The 17,389-nt window shown below is 46.7% G+C and overlaps 2 long non-coding RNA genes across 3 annotated transcripts in view; both read left to right on the forward strand.

Annotated features, from left to right (window-relative positions):
* The window catches only part of LOC135372113 (uncharacterized), a 130,153-nt gene extending 113,077 nt beyond the window's left edge, over positions 1-17,076 (forward strand). Inside the window, exons 4-5 of one of the 2 annotated variants that reach the window (XR_010415833.1) lie at positions 16,240-16,317; positions 16,916-17,076. This is a non-coding gene — a long non-coding RNA (uncharacterized LOC135372113). Of the gene's footprint in view, positions 1-16,239 lie in introns of both variants that reach the window. The other variant, XR_010415832.1, reaches the window with a different exon arrangement.
* Positions 8,000-9,263, forward strand: LOC135372114 (uncharacterized). The gene is made up of 2 exons (XR_010415834.1): positions 8,000-8,459; positions 8,571-9,263. It is a non-coding gene; the product is annotated as an uncharacterized LOC135372114 (long non-coding RNA).
* Positions 17,077-17,389: the final 313 nt, after the last annotated feature.

Raw genomic sequence — 17,389 nt, forward strand, 5'->3', positions numbered from 1 at the left:
CGTCGGGTGACCTCATTTTTGATAAAATAGCTCTTCCCGCACTCACCGCGGGTGTTTGTTCCATGGGTAAGGCTTGTAACCCTTTCCCCCCTCGTGTGGCGTGTCAATGTAACCTCCTTTCTTCGCAGCTTTGCGCTCAAACATAGAGCCGTCAAAAAAGAGGCGGAGCCAAGGGCTCATCTCCACGAATTTTCGACGAATTTATTTCGGCAATTGCCATTGCATTACGAGTGGGATTATGTGCTATACTGAGAAAAATGACCACGGGGAACCCATTTCCGCAAAGAAAACGAAAATGTTGCCTTGGAAAATTTCGGAGTTCAATTCAATTCCGTCAATTAAAATGAAATAAAAATGTTACCAATATGTGGCAAAAGTTATTGGCAGAAAAAAAATCCCTTGACCGCATGTCCCTCCGGGGCCAACGTCTCTTACTATGAATTTCTATCATGGTTGGTGGACCACCCTGTATATGAACGAATGAAACCTAAGGACGGAACATGGCGATCCTCGAAGATCTTCGAATTTCCATTAGCCCTTCGCGCAGAGTGATGTCATCTGACGCACACCTTCTCCAAGGGAGGGGATACAGTGGCTTCCGATTCATCCGTGAGGCTCTTGGATCTCTTGGCTCTCACGAATGAACCCATGACTTCATTCGTGAGGTTCCTCACGAAAGGCCTCACGGCCTCATCCGTGAGGTTCCTCACAAAGGGCCTCACGGCCTCACCGGTGAGGTTCCTGACAAAAGGCCTCACGGCCTCATCGGTGAGGCTCCTCACAAAGGGCCTCACGGCCTCATCTGTGAAGCTCCTCACGGAATACGTTGTACCCTCACGTATTGATGGCCTCACGATGACTGGCCTCATGAGGGCCCTCACGGTGGGCCTCATGAGGGACAATGCCTCACGACTGTCCTCATGAGGAACTTTCAGCGTGGTCTGGCCTCACTCACCCTCACTTCATCATCATGAGGTGAGGGTGAGGCGTCCTCATGAGGGTCCTCATGAGTGAGGCCGCCCAGCTATGCTGCGGAGCAACCGAGCGCACGTCTGGTCTCCGCGACAGCCAGCCATAAACTGAGCGAGCGCGGGGACTGCGGAGCAACCGAGCGCACGTCCGCTCACCACGACAGCCAGCGAGCAACTGACTGGGATGCCGCGCCGCGGCAGCTACGCATACGCGCGCTCCTAGCGCCCTCTGCTCCACCCGACCGCGCATGCGCCCGCGCGCCTAGCGCCCTCTGCGCCGCCCGTCCGACCACGAGTGGTTTCGGCTCTCTGCTCCTCCCGCTGCGCGCGCGCGCGCTCCTAGCGGTAACGGGTGGCTTCTTAGTTTCGCTTTCGCTCTCGTTTCTTTGCGCGCGTTTATCTGTATAAAGGCAGCGCGCACCGCGCTCGCGTCATCAATACGTGAAGATGTTCAGCTACCACTCGTTACAAAATTGTTCCCGCACCCACGCTTCTTGGGAAGAAGTGGAGAAGGAATGTTTCAGCAGCGAAAGTCCCCGCAACGAGCTCATCATCACTGCTTTTTGCTACGTGATAGACATGTAGGCTTTGGCAATATAGGAGAGATCTCGCCGGGGCCGCTGCAGGAGATGGTGCGTCGGATCTACGCCCGTTACAGTAGTATATTATCAGCTCAAGAAGCCGGCAAGTCACAGTCATCTGGACGCCATTAATTAGCAATTAGAGCTAATTGGGATCCCCCACAGTAATCAGAACCCTCCAGGGAGTCATTACACTAATTGGGGAGCATCTAAGACGCGTCCAGACCACTGTGTGAGTTGCCGGCTACTTGAGCTGATAAAAATAAAAAAATAGGTAGAAAATAAAATAAAAAGGTAGAAGTAGAGTGGAGAGAAACAATTTATTCGAAAATCAACGATGCCGCGGCGAAGAAACGGCTCCGAGGTGACCAGCGCTTGTTGACGTCGGGTAGTTGCAGAGATCGACGACAGGTGGCCACTTAGTTGCTAGGCATCACACCAGATGGCGCGACCATCATGGCTCTAGACGAGAAAGACAGAACAAGATACTGGCGGCAGGTAAAAATGACAGCACTGCTAAACAAGTTTAGGCATGCGAGAGAAAAGGTCTAACCGCTACTGCTAAAACAGCACGGAGAAAACGGTACACATCGGGGGAAAAGGCTCACGGGGGCGATCGCTTAGGCCTAACCACAACGTCACAACACTATGCAATGCGCCAATAAAACCCGAATCAAATCAAATCAAACAACACTATGCAGCTAACCCAAGGCGGGAACCACTGGGCACACATCGCTAAACATGCGTCAACACGAACAAAAGGCTTGCTCACCGCAAAACAAGTCTAAACATGCGAGAAAAGGCTTAACACGAGCGCGGTCAAATCACTCGTTGGTCACCGCTAAACACGGCAAACATACGAGGAAAAAGGCTTACGGGGGCGATCGCTTAGGCCTAACCTCAACGTCACAACACTACGCAGCTAACACAAGGCGGGAACCACTGGGCACACATCCCTAAACATGCGTCAACCCGAACAAAAGGCTTGCTCACCACAAAACAAGTCTAAACATGCGAGAAAAGGCTTAACACGAGCGCGGTCAAATCACTCGTTGGTCACCGCTGAACACGGCAAACATACGAGAAAGGGAGCGCGTCAAATCACTCACCTTTTCCCCCGCGGCGACTTCCAGGCATAAACTGAGCGAGCGCGGGGAACACACGTCTGCTCTGTACGTCAGCCAGCCAGAAACTGAGCGAGCGCGGGGAGCGCACATCTGCTTTCCACGACAGCCAGCCAGAAACTGAGCGAGCGCGGGGAGCGCACGTCTGCTTTCCACGACAGCCAGAGAAAAACCGACTAAGGCGACGCGCAGCGGCAGCTATGGATGCGCGCGCGCCCTCTGCTCCACCCGTCCGCGCATGCGCGCGCGCGCTTCTAGCGCCCTCTGCGCCGACCGCGGATGTTTTCGGTTTCGGCTCTCCGCAGCGCGCGCTCTCCTAGCGGCAACGGGTGGCTTCTGAGTTTCGGTTTCACTCTCGTTTCTTTGCGCGCGCGCGTTTATCTGTACAAAGGCAGCGCGCACCACGCTCGCGTCATCATTCTGACCGATACGTGGAAAACGCCATGTGTGGTTTATTCTCCTGCGTTTCTCGTCGTCGCAAGGAAAAGACAAAAAACGAAGAACTTCGCGAATTTATTCGCGGCATCGTGGAGGAAGCCTTTCAAGTCTACCGCCTGGAATGGTTGCAAGCGCGTCAAGAAATGTGTGACGACAAGATGAAGACGCTCGACCGCATCTTAGCGGCGGACAGACTGGCGAAAAAGAAGTCCAACTTTAGCCTGGATAATCTGTATTGGGAACGCAGTTCCGACGTAGAGGACGACGACGACGACGTGTAAATAAACGCGATGCATTTCTCTTCGAGTCTCAGTCTCTTCTTTCTCTTCGTGCAACGTGTACGCTCGCAACATGTCTTCCCCCGAACCTTTTCGTTTCCGTCATCCCTTTCGCTGTATCTTAAGTGGCCCCTCCATGTGCGGCAAATCTACTTTCATTGCTAACGTGCTGAGGAACCTGAACGACGTGGTGGACAAGCCTCCGTCACAAATATTCTATGTGCAGAAATATGCTTCGCCGAGCATGCAGGACGAATTCGGGGACTCCGTAAAATTTACCAAGGAGCTACCGCGAGAGTGGGACACGTCGCGCGCTACGCTGATCGTCGTCGACGATCACATGACCGACGCCGGTTCCTTGAAGGAGGTGACCGACCTTTTCCTTCGGGGTTCTCACCACGCCAACGCGTCGATCTTCTTACTCGTTCAACACATCTTTTTCGACAGTAGCCATTTTAGAACAATATCCTACAATGCCAGTTACGTCGTCCTGTGGCGCACCGTGCGCAGCGTGCACCAGATGGAACATTTCGGCCAACAGCTATTTGGCAGAAAAAGATTGGAGTATTTTCTGGACGCATATAAACAAGCGATGTCGTCGCCCCACGCATATTTACTCGTGGATCTTCACAACTATACGCACGAGGATCACAGGTTGCGTAGCAATATCTTTCCCGGCGAACGTCAATATATCTACGCTCCGAAATGAATCTCCGGCCTCACCTCACTTTACTCAAAGTACTCTCCACTCTACCCCCTCCACGCCGTCGCGACGTCTTGAGACGTTCGTCCTCGTCCAACATGAAACACCTCTCCGAAATTTGCCTCAATATATTGAACAGAAAGGTGGTTCTAGCTCTAGATACGTTCGCGCGTTTGAAGAAGCACAAACGCTTTTTACGACGGCTCGCCTACAAAAAGATTCATAAGAATCCGCAACGTTTGGAGCGCTATCTGTCTCAGCAGCGAGGACAGGGCGTTCTTTCGTCGGTGGTTCCTCTCCTGCTTTCCGCCATGTTGAACCTTTTCGCCAATGGCCAAGAGAATTGAAGTGACCACCTCCTCCTCTATTGGAAACATTCTTTCCTCGAAGGAGAGTGACGACGTCAAAGTGAAACTCATACTGCAAGCACTGTATCGCATACTCAAGCAGTACGGATTTGACCCCTACGACAATAAAAACAAGGCGTCCGACGCTACAAATGACTTTGACTATTCGCTCCTCTCTCCAGAGGTGGACGAAGAGGAAGTGGAAAGGGTCGTCTCGGAATTAAAGAACGTTCTTTCCTGGGATCGCGAGGGTTGTGTCTCCGTGTCGGGCAAGCCCATCAGACACTCCTCCGTTTACGAACTCGTCAATTATTTGTTGCAACGTAAGACGGGAAAGAAACCTTCCTGGTTCCCCAAAGTCTCGAAACTATTGCATCTGATTTCTCTGCCCAAATCTCGCGAGCCTCAACAGCAGCAGCAGCAGCAGCAGGCCTCGATTGCGTGGACGACTTATGGAGGGATATGAGAAACCAGAGGGTGGTTTGGGGGGTGTGGAACGCTATAGAAAAGCGCATCACTTGAGCAAAAAGAAGGCTCTCGCCATTCTCAGAAAGCTGGATGCCTACACGCTACACCATACGGTCAGAAGAAAGTTTAATAGGAGGCGCATCATCGCGCTCAAGATCAACGACGTGTGGCAAATGGATCTCGCCGACTTTTCAAAATACAAGAGATTCAACGGTGGCTACCGCTACATTCTCGTGGCAGTCGATTGCCTCTCCTGCTTTCTGCGCACCCTCCCGCTAAAGACGAAGCGCCCCGCCGAAATGAAAAGGGCCATGATAAGACTTTTTCAGGGAGGTAACGTACCTACACGCATCTTTTGCGACAGAGGAGGGGAATTCTACAACAAGACCGTCAAGGAGTATCTCTCACGAAAGAAGGTACACATGTATTCTACCTTCTCTCCAGTAATCAAAGCATTGCAGGCTGAACGCGTGATACGCACTTTACGCGACAGAATATTCCGCTATTTTAGAGTAACCGGAAAATACCACTTCGTTTCCAGCCGCGTGGCGATGTGTGGTGACCTGAGGTCTTAAGCCTTTTCCCTGCTCACCTAAGGAAATTTGTGTATCCCTGTCCAGTGCTTTCTTTACGCAAGGGCAATGCGTCTGTGTATGTGGCACTATGACATACCAGACATGAGTGTCTTTTTCTTAGTTTATTAGCATATGCTTCAGGTTTTTTAAGTCAAGCAAAAGTGCGTGTAATTTTTCGCTGCTCTTTTCTTATTTTCTCTTCTTTTTATGTAGAAGAAAGCCTCCTGCGTAAAAGCTAAATAGTATTCTACCAGCGGAAGTGGGGTTGTTTGTTTGATTTTGTTGGGAGTTCGATATCTTGACGAAGTAAGCAGTGCTTAATTTTGCAGGTTTTTGAGCAGAAATGCTGGTATCTGAGCACGGAGTAGAAATTTCTATATTTCTCTGCTCCTTACGAAAATTTGTACGTTGTTTTCTAAGCAGACCGCGTTTAGTTTACGCGAAGTAGAAAAATGAAGTTGTGTATGCTCTATGACGATCCGCCGCGGGCTTAGGCCTTTTTCCCGATGAGCAGTGTTTTGTATGCGATGTCGCATGCCTGGACTTGTTCAGTAGTGTTGCAATTTTTACCCTTCGCTAATATCTTGTTGCTGCCGTCTTGTGTTAGACGTTGAGCCTCGTAGCAATGTGTGGTAACGCTACGATTATTCCCGAGTGCTCCATGTGTTTAATGCGTTGTCCTCTGTGCGTGTGTGCGTGCGTGCGTGTGCTTTTTTCCTGATTTGTGACGTCATCGTGGCATGTCTGGACTTGTTTAGCAGTGTTGCAGTTCTTCCCGCTGCTAGTATGTTGTTGGTGTCATGTTGTGATAGCCGCGTGGCGATGTGTGGTGACCTGAGGTCTTAAGCCTTTTCCCTGCTCACCTAAGGAAATTTGTGTATACCTGTCCTGTGCTTTCTTTACGCAAAGGGCAATGCGTCTGTGTATGTGGCACTATGAGATACCAGACACGAGTGTCTTTTTCTTAGTTTATTAGCATATGCTTCAGGTTTTTTAAGTCAAGCACAAGTGCGCATAATTTTTTGCTGCTCTCTTCCTCAAATCACCGATTTTACGCAGAAGAAAGTTGCATGGTGCAGCTGAGAAGAGGGTTTCTCTGATTGTTTGTTAGATGCTGTTAGGAGCTCGGTATGTTGAGGAAGTCAGCTGTTAAAGGTATCCGTGAAGAAATGCTTGCATCTGAGCGCAGGATAGGAATTCCTGAAGCACAGCACCCTCAGTGTAAATTAATGATTTTGGATGTGAGTCTGCTTCACTGCATGACAAGGCTGAAATGGGAAGAGAGAAAAAAATGGAGCGCTTCATTAATAGCGATCCAAGTAATAGGGCAATTATAGTTTCCATAGAAAGTAGAATTTTAATGGGCTCCTAAAATTATAGTTTAGTTGTAGTTTTTCTAAACTGCAATGCAATAAACATTAATATAGTATAGGAATGCCATCGTGTTCCCGTAAAGGCGTTCTGTGTCTTGTGCTTTGGCGTGCGCGAATGGAACTTTGCCACCGGCCTTCCCGCCTTTGTGCTCGCAATGCGCGAATGGAACTTTGCCCACCCGGCTTTCGCGCCTTTTTGCTCGCAGGTGTAGCCTCAGACAAGGAATGTATGAGCATAGAAAGGGTCATGTATTACATAAGCCTGGAGGTGATGTTGAGTGGACTCACTTATTATTTTAAGGAGCAGTGGTAGTTTACTGTAATTCTAGTGACCATGATGAGCCTTTGGGGTGAAAATCGTTAATATGCGGGGTGCTTTTTGTTGAATTTTAATGAGAGAATGAATGTCCTTAAGAGTAGGACAAAGGAAATAATCTTGCGATTCAATAAATAATAGGAGTCTTTGCTGCTGTCTTCTTCTTCAGACAGGATGTGATGACGTCACGCAGTCTGTAGCAATGCATTGACCGTTACTGGAAAAAAGTGTAGCAATAGAAAAATGGTGTGTATTCTCCTGGACGGATTTATGATGAGCACTGTTTTTGAATAAGAGGAGTGCGTGTGCTTAGAAATAGTTTGATGCTGGTTTTCTTCTTGGTTTTCTTTCGCTTTTTCCCCCCTTGTTCTCTGACAAACATGCGCCGACATGCCTAGGCCTGTTCTGACATGCTTTCCTTCTACATGTAGCTTTTTTCTTTTTGTACAAGGAATATTCTTGACGATGAGGATAGTGCTGCCTTGAATGGGAGTAGAGCTATTCTTAATAATTTTGCAATTCATTTAGTTCAGAGAGTAACCGCGAGGGGGACAGGTGTGTGACTTTATTCAGGAGGAATAAAGCGTCATTATTCACTTAGCTGCATGGCTCTCGGCTGGGATGGACATGTCTTGCTGAACCTTTTTTTTTTTTCCTGTACAGTAAGACTTTGGGAATGAAATGCTACGATCTCCTCTTGTCTATGGTGCTCTTCTGCAATAGTTCCTATATGCAATCATTATAGTAGAATAATGGAAATAATCTAGGGATAGTGATTCAATAAATAACAGGTCCCCTGTCTAGAGCGTAAGCGTCCTTGGGCGCTAGGAGCGCGTAGGCGTAGCGGCCGCGGAGCGGCGCCCCAGTCAGTTTCTCTCCGGCTGTCGCGGAAAGCAGACGTGCGCTCCCCGCGCTCGCTCAGTTTCTGGCTGGCTGTCACGGAGAGCAGTCGCATCGGTCTGTGCTCCTGCTGTGGTGAGGTGATTTGTTGTGTAACTAATGCTTTCGCCAACTTTGTTCCCGCTTTGTTTGCGATTTTCGTGCCAGTGCACGTCGGGTGCTGGTTGCTGTTGTCCGGGCATCCCCGCCATTTTATATCTTCTTCTGCCTTGGGAACGGCAGTAGCGCTGGCGTGATTCTTAATAATTTTGTTGTGAGATTAGTTGAGAAAGTAACCGCTAGGGGGTTCAGCTGCGTGGCTTTATACAGGACAAAAAAGCATTACGAGTCAGTTTCTGCCTGCCTCTCGGATGGAGCAGTCGCATGGTTCTGCGCTCCTGTTCTGGTGGGCTCATTTGTTGTGTAACTCATTCTTTTTGTTGTTAGCTATTGAAGTTTGCATACTCTTGCTTTCCCAGCCTCTGCATTATGAGTGTTTTTCTCCTTGCATGTCCAGAGCTGTCCTAACTTGCCCAGACATGCCATGATGACGTCACAGCTGACGTCACAGGATGTCCGGAACTGGTGGTCATAGCTGCGATGCTTTGCAAACCTGCCTCTGTGCTCCGTCGCAGAGCGACGGTCAGCGGCCGTTCCAACCGTCAGCGGCCGTCTTCAAGATGGCGTCGTTGATGTTCAACTAAACTCCTTCTCTCCACTCTATCTCTATCTTTTTATCTTATTTTCTACCTATTTTTTTATTTTTATCAGCTCAAGTAGCCGGCAACTCACACAGTGGTCTGGACACTAGTTAGACGCTCCCCAATTAGTGTGATGACTCATTGGATGATGCTGATTAATGTGGGGGGTCCCAATTAGCTCTAATTGCTAATTAATGGCGTCCAGATGACTGTGTGACTTGCCGGCTTCTTGAGCTGACTATATACTACTCGTTACAAGAACGTCTGTATAACGGTTCCGGACGGACCCCAGGGACTGATGAGCGAATTTGTGAGCTTGGCCAACGCAAAATTCAACTACATCGCTGCAGACATCGTGGACCTTCTCGCTCGTGCCATCGCTCATATTAAGCACGCCCTACGGAAGCAGCGACATTTGCAAGCAGTCTATATCGTCAACTTTGTCATTGATTTATTCAAATACCGCTTGGTTATTGACATGCAACGCATTAAACAGTCCGAATAACTTTGACGAGACTGTGTTTTTTTTCACTGAAACATCTTTATTGAATACATACAAAAGAGTTGGACGATAGATGCCTACACCCTCCCTGTCTTACCTAATCTCACGAACGGAGCATTACGAGATGACCAGATGTGCCAGAAAAGGGGAATCTTCATCGTGACGTCGTCATTGCGCGGGTCACAGTACCAGTACGATGACGGAATGGTCATTCTTTTCGTACACCCATTCCGCTACCACACTGCCACGATGACCCGTGCTTCTCCTGTCTGCGAGAGAGAGAGAGAGAGAGCATGTCTCGACTAGAACTTTTATTCTCGATTACATGCGCGTGCAGCTCTTTGTTCCATGGTTACTCGATGCCTGACGACGACGACGGTCTCGGCCTCTCTTCTGGGTTTTCCGTTGCTGCACAAAGAGGGAGTACTATCGTAATGCGATACGCGTCAAAACACCAGCAAAGCTTACCGTATTCGCAGCTTCCGTAAGGGAAGGAGTGTACGGCATGCACGAGATAGCGTTTGTCGTCGTAGGGGACCAAGCTCTTCTTGAGTCTCGAAATGGTGTACATTTTTTGCTTTATACTCTGGATGGTGCACTGCTTCTGAGAGACTGTCTTTTCATTGAACAGAGAATCGCGGTACACTTCGTGCAATAAGTGTTTCCTCACCACGTCCTTCTTAACTCCTTTCGCTCTCGCGATCTGTTTGTGTGACCCAGCCAAGAGAATGCAGTACATTTTCGCTGACTAACACCATCTCCCGTCTCGTCTTTGAAAGTACCCCATCTGGTTCGCGTGCTCGTTGTTGAAAAGCGGGTGGTCCGGTGGATAGGAAGACAGATCTAACTCATTCTCAATCTTCATCAGCTGTTCTTCCAGGCTTTCACACGTGATAGAAAAAAATATGCTGTCCGTATCGCTATAGATCAATTGCACTGGACACGTCAAGCGAGAAAAGAGCGACTCGTAGATGAAGCTGTACATTCGGACTTTGGATATCTCTAGAATGGCAAAGCCCACGTAAAGGGGGTGTGTGCATTTGACCCTCCTATTCTGCATCTCGTATAAGATCCACTTGTCACTCAGAATGTGAAAATGCTGACTGCTGACGGAGCTAGCTTTTCGGAGCGCGCTTTCTTTGTCGTAGGCTAGGGCATACTTTTTCATGCGTCTCACATTTTGTATCGACTTACCGTACGTACTTTTGGACATGGTTTTGTACAAAAGTCGCTCGAATTTCGTGCTGGCGGCATTCCGCAACGCGACGTTTCTGTGCACGAAGGCTCGCAAAAAAATTGTCTTGGCGGAACGAAAGAATGCTGTGAACACGCTTTTATTTCATGCCCAACCTCACATACAGTGCGAGCAATGCATAATGAACGACGTAGCGTTCTTATCATAGCACGTCAGCAAGAGTTTCTTTGTGGGAAGGGCGTTCAGCGCCAACGCGTCTTTCAAGTGTCGCTGGTAGGGGGAGATTTCGTTCTCGTCCACACACCTCTGTTCGGGTGCCAGGGGAAAATCCCTGGTGAGCGCGTGCAGTTCTTCGGGATATGACAAGTCTATCACGTAGACGTAACCCACTTCCGAATCGTGAGGAATGTTGAGAAAATCGATCTCGCTCCACCTCGAAGGATCGACCCACTCCAAACCACCTGTCGGGAGATGGAAAGTCATCGCGTACGGGTACAAACTATTCACGTCGAGGTACTGGATAAAAGTCTTTTCTTGCTGGGGGTCGTAATCGTCGCACTCCTCGTGATTAGCACGACAGTATCTATGGAAGCTGTTACAAATGCCTCCCCTGATTCCTTTCTCGATCGTTTCGTACATCTCCTGATCACTTATGAACTCGAGCTTGACTTTAGTGAACTTCAGAGCGCTGCTCCACGCGTAACTGGCAAGGGACACGGTGCGCAAGATATCTATCCTATCCGTTTCTTGCGCAATTCTCCTGAAATATAGCACGACGTCACACAGCTGACAAGTGTCGAGCGTAACGTACAGACGCGTGTAATCGCCCAGGTCCTCACATTCGAACAATTCGAAAATCTCGAGGGCGTACTGATAGTCCTCGTCCGTGATCTCTTGGTCGTTCAGGTCGCTTTTGAAAGCTTCCTTTGGCGGTAGCGCGGGCAAATTGTACACTTCTAGACTATCGACGAAGGTGTACGGATAAATGCCCTGGAAACGGTCACCAAACATTTAACGGGTACAATGAAACGCGCTCTCGCCTCCGCTGGCGAGCAGAGTTTCCACCAGGTTCGACAAGGAGAGCTTGAAAAACTGCGTGGTATCGCGGAAATAGAGATCTCCAATATTGAACCCTCTTATCTTTTCCGAACTCGAAGCTAAGATCCACGGTTCACCCATATTTAGAACGTGCATGTATCGGAGAAGGGAGCTCAAATCGTATTGCAGGTTGTGCACGCACACGATGAGCTTCTCAACCGAGAAAACTGTCTCCGTTCTTTTTTCAAGGGTTCGAGGATTATTTCCCTCACTCTCACTAAGTTAAATGGGTGTGACCTCCAGGTAAAAGACCAGCACAAGTTCCTCGGAGTCATCTTTGACACGAAGCTTACATTTCTGGCCCACATCTAACACCTAAAAGTCAAATGCACAAAATCTATGAATATCTTGAAAATCTTGTCTCATAGATCGTGGGGTGCGGACCGCCAGACCCTTTACAGAGTTTATGCCTCAACAATCCGGTCCAAACTTGATTACGGGTGTGTTGTTTATGGTTCAGCTCGCCAATCTGTGCTTAGGGCCCTTGAGCCGGTGCATCATTTAGGCCTGCGTCTGGCTCTTGGGGCTTTCCGCACATCACCAGTGGAAAGCCTGTACGTTGAAAGCAACGAATGGTCCCTAGAAAGGAGGAGGTTCTACCTGTCCATCCAATACTTCTTGAGGGTAAAGGGATACACCCATAACCCAGCCATTCCCTGTGTCGAAGACACATCCTACAAACAGCTTTTCCTTAATAAACACAACGTTGTCCCTCCATTCAGCATGCGTGTCCTTCAGGGATGGGAGGCTTACAACTTCCCTCATTGCGATTCCACGGTAGTACAGGCAAGCTCACGTATTCCGCCGTGGCAGTCTCCTCCACGTTTTAATTGCACATTGACGAAGTGGAGGAAGCAGGACACACCACCTGTCGTACTCCAGCAGGAGTTAGAGTCCGTAAAACGAAGTCTTGGTGAACACAGAGGTTTTTATACAGATGGTTCAAAAACTGGTACCGCTGTATCATGCGCAATAGTAACCGATGGGTGTACAAGTTCATATCGTCTACCTCATGTACTATCCATTTTTAGTGCTGAGATATATGGTATAATAACCGCATTGAATTATATTTTACAATATCATATCAAGTCATCGGTCATCTACACAGACTCTCTAATTTGTCTTAAAGCAATAGGCAACATAGGGATATCAAAGAACCTTCTTGTACGCAGGGCACAGTGCCTTTCCAGTAGGGTGACAAAAAGTTCTTTTCTTTAACTTTCTGCTGGGTACCCAGTCATGTTGGTATACTCGGGAATGAACGTGCTGCCACAGCTGCCACAGCAGCCCTTTCATTTGAGATGAGCCAGTTTGACGTACCCTCTCTTGACCTCCGTCTAGCACTTAGGAGAAGCATAAATAGCAGGTGGCAGCAGTACTGGGATACACAACATGAGAATAAACTCCATTTAGTTAAACCCACTATAGGGAAATCAATGTACGTTTTTAATAATCGTCTTCATGAAGTTGTTTCCGCAAGGCTGAGGATTGGCCACACCTATTTGACGCACGGTCACCTCCTTCGTAGGGAGGATCCCCCGTTCTGCACACGGTGTGGCGCACACAGTTCCGTCCTCCACTTTCTCATCACATGTCCATTGTATGAAACCCACCGACACCGTCATTTCCATGAGTTTTACACATACCATTTACCTCTCCATCCTTCCCTTTTACTAGGGGATGAAGCTTTCATACCGTTTGAACGGGTTTTTAACTTCTTCCAAAACATTGGTCCTTTAAATGCACTCTAGTTTTACAGCTTTCTTTTATGCCTTTCGATTGGTAATGCGTTAGTTTTAATGAAATGCTTGTACCTTTTAATGAATCGCTGGATCATTTTCTCTTAAACTGTTAATGCTTTTATCATGATCTTGGCGCATTATGGTCGTAGTTACCGCTGCGCCATTAAAACACGAATCGTCATCATCATCATCAGCAGCATATCTTTAAAATATATGTATATCACTTTTTCAGAGATGAAATCAATTACAATATACCTCATGCTGAAGGGCACACCTTAGGAGAGCATTATCGAAGTCCTAAGGCAATGTCTTAATTAACTTTCAATAATTAACTTTTTAATTATAAAAGCCACGAAGTTGTCCCAATGAGAACATCTGGTCCCTTGGGTCACCTGTTACCGGAGCCGTTTTCAGAACAAAAATCCGTTCGATAGATCGTCTGCAAAAAATTCGTGAAGGAACACAATTTTTTATTTATTTCGTTCATTGTGTATCTTCGGAGATGCGTCTTTCCTTGAGTCATGCAGTGAGTAGCTTGATGTGGGTGATGAAAGCATTAAGGAAATGAGGTGAAATTGGACATCAGGGTGTCTATCTATAGGATATATGTTTAATAAGAATCTCAGTGGTGGGGTAGAAATATTTTTAACATTGGAAAGAAAAATGAGCAAGTGCTTCTGAGGTGGACCGTTCAGCAAAACGTGCGAGATGATGATGATTGAGCCTTTATGCAGAGTTCGAGGTAACTCGTTACTGTAATTAAGTTCCTTTTTTTGGAGCTATGGCCCTCGTCGCTAATGCGCCAAAAAACCTTAATCATCATCATCATCATCTTTTTTTGGTAACTTGAAACTTAACTCGGTACTTATGCGCCATGGTAACTTTCAGAGCAACTCGTTTCTTTTTCAGGCAACTTTGCCAAAGTTCCACGTTACTTTTAATTCGCTTTTCACTTACGTGCACATATTTTCTTGCCTTCTCTGCAGTTCCTTCATGCATTTTTTGCTATGAAACGTGATATTCAATCAATGGCAGTATTTTATTCAGGAAGTAAGAGCCGCTGCCTTTGAAATGAATCTGAACCATTTGCGCCCACAGGGGAGTAAGACCATAGCTTTGACGCACTATGACCTTAGTTGTCCGTGCGCCATAAAAACCTGAATCACCATCATCATCATCACAGGGGAGTAACATCTCTCTTTACCAGAGAAACATCATCATGACGTTGGTAGACAGACTGAAACCGCAACAAATCGGAAAGGAGAGGGCTGGGTTCCACGAACGAGCACTTGTTCGCTGCTTCCTATTGAAGGAAAAGTAGGACTGAAGGTCGCGTCCCTTTCAGGGACCATCGTAATCTCCTCAAGACCGTGGCTTTCGGGCGCGACGTTGTTCACCTCTAGCTTCGAGCGTAGTTCAGCTCTACCAAATTTGGGGTCATTTGTTTACAAACAGGGAGAGATCTATTGTTGGGTGTAAACAAAGACGATCTAAGCGGGTTGCACTCCTCCGCAGGTAACTCCAGGTCTAACTCAACTGCTCACGCGCGCTGCACCTGCGTAATGCCATTTTGTGTCATAAGTAACTTGGAAGCAACTCGTCCTTTTTAGTAACCCAGTAATTGCGAGTTACATTTCAGGCTGAAGAACTTAACTGTAACACTGTAACTTAACTCGTAACGAGTGCTTTTTGACGGATAACTTCTCAGTCTATGGTTTTATGACGCGCAATCAACTAAAGCTATAGGAAACGTGTTAGGTGGGTGATGAATGCATTGAGTAATTGAGATGAAATTGATTTTTGGATTGCTTCCGGGTGTGCATTTATAGGATATAGACAAACTGAATCTCAGTGGTACAGAAATATTTTTGACATAGGAAAGAAGGATCGACAAGTGATTGAGAAATGGGCCATCCAGCGAAATGCGTGAGGTGGGTGATGAAAGGATTGAGGTGAAATTGATTTCTGGAAGGCTTTAGACTGTGTATATATAGAATATGGACTTACCTTAAATGTGTGTGAGGTAGAAATATTTGTAACATTGGAAAGAAACATCTGCATGTGATTCGGAGGTGTGACGCGCCCTGGAAAGCGCAAGTTGAGGGGTGAAATAATTGAGTAAATGACATCGAAATGTATTTCTGGAATGCTCGAGAACGTCTAGTTATAGAATGTGCACTTACTTTGAGCCTGAGTGTGGTAAAAATATTTTTATAATTGGAAAGAAACATCGACAAGTGCTTCAGAAATGGGCAATTCAGCAAAATGCGTGAGGTGGGCGATGAAAAGATTGAGGAAATGAGGTGAAATTGATTTCTAGATTGTCTCAGGGTGCTTTTTGTAGTATGTGGACTTAAATTGAATCTCAGTGTGGTAGAAATATTTTTAACATTGGAAAGAAACATCAGGAAGTCTTTCGGAGATGGGCTGTCCAGCTAAATGTGCGAGGTGGGTGATGAAAGCATTAAATAAATGAGGGTAAATTGGATTCAGGGAGATGTTAGAGTGTCTGTTTGTACACTGTGGACTTTAATTGAATCTCGGTGGGGTAGAAATATTTTTAACACTGGAAAGAAATATCGGTAAGTGCCTCGGCGATGGGTACTGCAGCGAAATGTACGAGGTGGGTGAGGAAAGCATTAAGGAATGAGGTGAAATTGGTTTCTGGAAAACTTTAGAATGTCTATTTATAGGATATAGACCTAAATTGAATCTCAGTGGGGTGGAAATATTTCTAACATTGGAAAGAAACATCGGCAAGTGCTTCAGAAATCTGGCGGTGGAGCGAAATGTGTGATGTGAGTGGTGAAAGCATTGAGGAAATGAGGTGAATTTGGTTTCTGTAAAGCTTCAGAAAGTCTATATAGGATATTGGCTTAAATTGAATCTCAGTGGGGTGGAAATATTTTTAACATTTATTTACTTTATTTTTATTTTGGTACCTTCAGGGCATAAGCATGGAAAGAACATTAGAAAGAAACACGGGCAAGTGCTTCCGGAATTGGCCGCGCAGCGAAATGCGTTAGGTGAGTGAATAAAGCATGGAAGAAATGAGGTGAAATTGATTTCGGGAACGCTTTAGAGTGTCTATTTAGAAAATGTGAATTTACCTTGAATGTGTGTGAGGTAGAAATATTTTTAACATTGGAAAGAAACATCGGCAGGTGGTTCGGAGATGTGACACACATGTGAGTCGTGAAATAATTGAGCGAATGACATGCAATTTGTTTCTGGAGTGCTTGAGAATACCTACTTATAGGATATGCACTTACCTTGGCGTGAGTGGGGTAGAAATGTTTTTAACATCACAAAGAAATTTCTCAGACTGCTTAAGACAGGAGCAGTATTTCCAAAATGTGTTCATTATGTGAATAAAAAACTGAGTGAATGAGATTAAATTGATTTCTGGATTGCTTCAGTGATGATGACAGGAACATATGAAGGCCTATAATTTGCAGTGTTGAGTCTAGATGTGTCACCCGTGTGCTGGTTTCACTATTACGAATAATCTTGATGTATTGTTTGTCCCCAAAGCTGATAGTTTTACACCGTTTTCGTTGATGGGGGGAGGGGGAACAGGCACCTTGGACATCATTGCTGTTGTGTGACCTCTCTCTTTTATAGACTTAGGCTGCACAGCCGGAATCCTGTGGATCAAACAGATGTAATGTTCAGAATCTGGCTGTCCACTGGCTGAAATTTCGCACACTGCTAAAGACAGGAGCAGTATTTCCAAAATGTGTCCATTATGTGAATAAAAAACTGAGTGAATGAGATGAAATTGATTTCTGGATTGCTTCAGTGTATCTACTTAGAAATGCTGGACTTATCTTGAGCCGGAGTGGGGTAGAAATATTTGGAAAGAAACGGACAAGTGCTCCGGAAATGACCCGTGCAGCGATATTTATGAGGTGAGTGATGAAAGCATTGAGGAAATGAGGTGAAACTGACTTCTAGAATGCTTCAGAATGCCTATTTATAGAATATGAACTTACCTTGAGTGTGTGTGAGGTAGAAATATTTTTAAGGTTGGAAAGGGGGGGGGAACATCACCAGGTGGCTCGGAGAGGTGTCGTGCCGTGGAATGTCCAAGTTGAG

This window comes from Ornithodoros turicata, unplaced genomic scaffold (assembly GCF_037126465.1).
Source record: "Ornithodoros turicata isolate Travis unplaced genomic scaffold, ASM3712646v1 Chromosome13, whole genome shotgun sequence".
Classification (NCBI taxonomy): Eukaryota; Metazoa; Arthropoda; class Arachnida; order Ixodida; family Argasidae; genus Ornithodoros; species Ornithodoros turicata.